Here is a 3,563-nt window from a genome sequence, read left to right on the forward strand (position 1 = left end):
AAACTTCAATAATCATAAAATTCTATTTAATTATTTTTGTTGAAAATAATTTTCTTAAAAAAAATGACATCTCAATATAATATATAGTTAATCATTTAATGTCTAAAAATTTGGAGTCTTATACAAATCATATGAAATAATTAATTATAAAAATTACACAAAAATATTAATTAACTTAACTCCAAATATTAATAAAACTAATTTGATTACTCTTAATAAATTAGTTTACAAAATAAAGAGTTCAAATTAATAATAAATCATAGCTTATTCATAATAGAAATCACTTAAATTAAACTATACAATTCTTTTTTATTTTTAAATTACTAAAATTATACAAAATATTCAATTATAATAAAATTACTTAAGAATCTTAATTGATTTATAATAAAATTATCTCCGAATCTATTAAATAGAATAGAGCTCGTCGAAACGAGAATTTTGATACCAATTTCAAAAATTTGGTCCAAAATCGGACCGAAAAGGCCAAACCAGTTGGATCGGAGCCCAAACTGAGCCCGTGGGTCCAACTAGACCCATAATTAAAAAGAAGCAGCAGCTTCTTCTCTTTCATTTGCAACCAACGAAGCAAACAGAAAGGGGGAGAGGAGAAGAACCCTAACCCTCATCCAACCTTCAAACCACCGTATCTCTCTCGTTTGAGCTCCGATTGCCACACCGTTTGCGGCCACGCGTCCAGCGCGTCGAGCTCTACCTTTCTATTTGAAAAATTTCACTGGTAAGTCTCATATTTGGTTCAGAATCTCTATCCCTCTTTCTTTGGTAAAATTGAAAACCTATAGTGAAATCTTGTCCAATTTTTGTGTTCTAGGTTCAAGTTAGCTTTCGGGACTTATGGGCTCAAGCTATTGAGCATATGGGTATGGTAAGGACACCCTAAAACTAGCTTAATCTTGTATTTATAATGAAAAAACTGAAATTAGAACATGTATATGTATTAGGTGTAGATTAAGTGGGTATATATGCATTGGAATTGAATTAAGAGTACTTGGAGGCTTGTTGGTGGTCAAGGCTTGTTTTGGGGCTATTTTGATTGAGCTTGGAGGGGCTGTGATTTGTGTTGAGAGGCTGCCTTGGGTGAAACTAAGTGATCGGCCAAGGTATGATTTAAGTTTCGCACGTTTAATATTTACGGTGTTGTGAAAACTTAGGTTAGAGAAACCATAGGATAAGTTGAATTTGTTAATGGCCTTTAATGAGTAGCTTTGTAATGTTGTTAGTATAAATTATTGATGAACATATATTGAAATTATGAGGTATTGAGGTTATTAATTTTATGCTCTTGGACTTGGTTATGATGGCTTGTGTGGGTGTTGATATAGATTGATGGTTATGGTTGGCGTTTGCTATTAAAAAGTTGTTATATGAGTTGATGGATTGATGTGTGTGTGAGGGCTGATGATTGCATTAATGAATTGGTAATGTGTTGATGGAATATTGTGTATGAAGGGTTGATATTTCATATATGTACATGTGATATATGCTAAATGCAAGTTGAGATTATGGCTCATTGGATTGGTTAAAAGTAGCTTGAAATGGTTGTTGATGAGGTAGAAATGGATATGTTAGCAAATGCATGTTTGATAGGTAAGGAATTTTGAATGTGGTGAAAATGAGATTTGGAAGTGTTTTGGTAAAAAGTGATTTTGGGTGAACTTTGAAGGTCCATAATTTTCTCCTCAAATTTCGGATTGAGTTGTGATTTGTTGCAAATAAAAGATGGTTTTAAGAGCTTTTGATTGATATTCATTTTGTGAAAAATGGAATTTCGTAGAGAAAGTTATGGACGTTGCAAGTTTGGTGTATAAAGCTGTGTTGCAGGGTGGCAAACTGGTTGCAGAATGCTTTCTGGGCATTCTGCCCATTTTTCAAAAAATGCCCATCCATGCATACGCGTGGCTCACGCGTGTGTGCACATTCACGCGTACGCATGACTCACGCGTACGCGTGACTTGATGTACGCTCCACGCATGCGCGTGGCCTATGCATACGCGTGGATGCTGCCTGCTGCAAAAACCGATTTTGACTGTTTTTAAACCAATTTACCACTTCTAAACCTCTATTTTCTTCCCTTAAAGCTTAAAGTATGGTTTTAGGTATAGTGAATAAAAGAAGTTAGGAAAACAAGATATCTTGAGGATGAAGAAAGTTGTAAATGGTGGCTTTTATGAAGAAAATAAGTATGTTAACGAAGTTTAATGCTAAGGCTTGATAAATGATGATGTATTAATAATGAAATTGCCATGGCTTATGAATAATGATATCTGAGATACGAGTTTTTCTGGGTAAAAATCGTGGCTCGCCACCACGTGTTCCAAGTTGAATCTCGATACTCTGTTAACCCTACGTCGTAAGGGTGACCGGGCATGTATAAATTCTCGGGTATGAATAGCCCCCATTGAGTGATTATATGATGAATGAATGTAAACTCTATGCATAAACTCTTGGGGATGCGCAACGGGGAATAGTCTAAGGTTTTCGGACTTGTCGGGTTGGCTGGATAACCGAAAGATGGGCTCCATCAGCCATAGGATAGGCATATATCATATGCATTTGTTTATTTTGATTGCTATGCATTTTCTGGGTTTGCCTATTTGATATATATCACCTGCTACCTGTTATACTTGCTATTTGTACTATCTGCTCATTACTTGTGCGTGAACCTGTTTGGTTGCTTGTTTTTGTTGCATTATGGATGATGGAGGAATGGAGGAAATGGAGAAACGATTTGGTGTCAGGTTAGGACTGAAATTGAGTAAGTTAGGTAGATTTAGAACACCTACCCCTATTTATGGCTTCTGTTTAGTAATTAAGTTGGATAACTGAATAACGGAGTTCTAGGATTGCCTATGGCATTCTCAGGACCTTATTTATTATACGCGTGGCACTTTTACTATGCTGAGAACCTCTGGTTCTCATTCCATATTGTATTGTTGTTTTTCAGATGCAGGTTGAGAGGCTCCTCGCTAGGCGTCTGGATCTTGGGAAGCGAAGTAGTCCTTAGGTGTATTTTGGTTTTCTGTTTGTATATATGTATATATGTATCTAGCTTACTCTCCAAGTAACTTATGTATGCTGCTCCTCTTAGAGGTTGAGGGAGAGATAGGAGTTTACTTTGGTATTTTGGTGTATTTTGGGGATACTTATGTATGTTTATATGTATATATATATCCTCCGGCCAGCCTTAGCTTCGCAGGCTGAGTTAGGGGCTAGTTATACTGTTTCCTTAGCTTTCCTTTATTCTTTTGCTTATCTTTCATGTTCCTATTAGGTTTCTTAGCACACAAGTAATCCTTTCCGTTGAGCGTTGCGCTTTTCATTTTGCGATTTTTGTTTACCATTTTGTCTCAAGGCTCCTAGTATATTACTCTCTTCTCTATTATGTATTTATTTTGCTACTTAGAGGTTCGTAACACTACACTACCTCTGTTCTACGACTTAAGAGTAAAATTTTGTGTAGTAGGGTGTTACAATATTACTTGTTAATCATTTTAATTATTAATTTAGTATTAATTAAAATTTTATTTTTTATTTTAAAGTAGATC

The 3,563-nt window shown here is 35.1% G+C and overlaps 1 long non-coding RNA gene across 1 annotated transcript; it reads left to right on the forward strand.

Annotated features, from left to right (window-relative positions):
* LOC107616840 lies at positions 586 to 3,009 on the forward strand. The gene is made up of 4 exons (XR_001614662.2): positions 586 to 736; positions 830 to 883; positions 960 to 1,118; positions 2,963 to 3,009. It is a non-coding gene; the product is annotated as an uncharacterized LOC107616840 (long non-coding RNA).

This window comes from Arachis ipaensis, chromosome B09 (assembly GCF_000816755.2).
Source record: "Arachis ipaensis cultivar K30076 chromosome B09, Araip1.1, whole genome shotgun sequence".
NCBI lineage: Eukaryota > Viridiplantae > Streptophyta > Magnoliopsida > Fabales > Fabaceae > Arachis > Arachis ipaensis.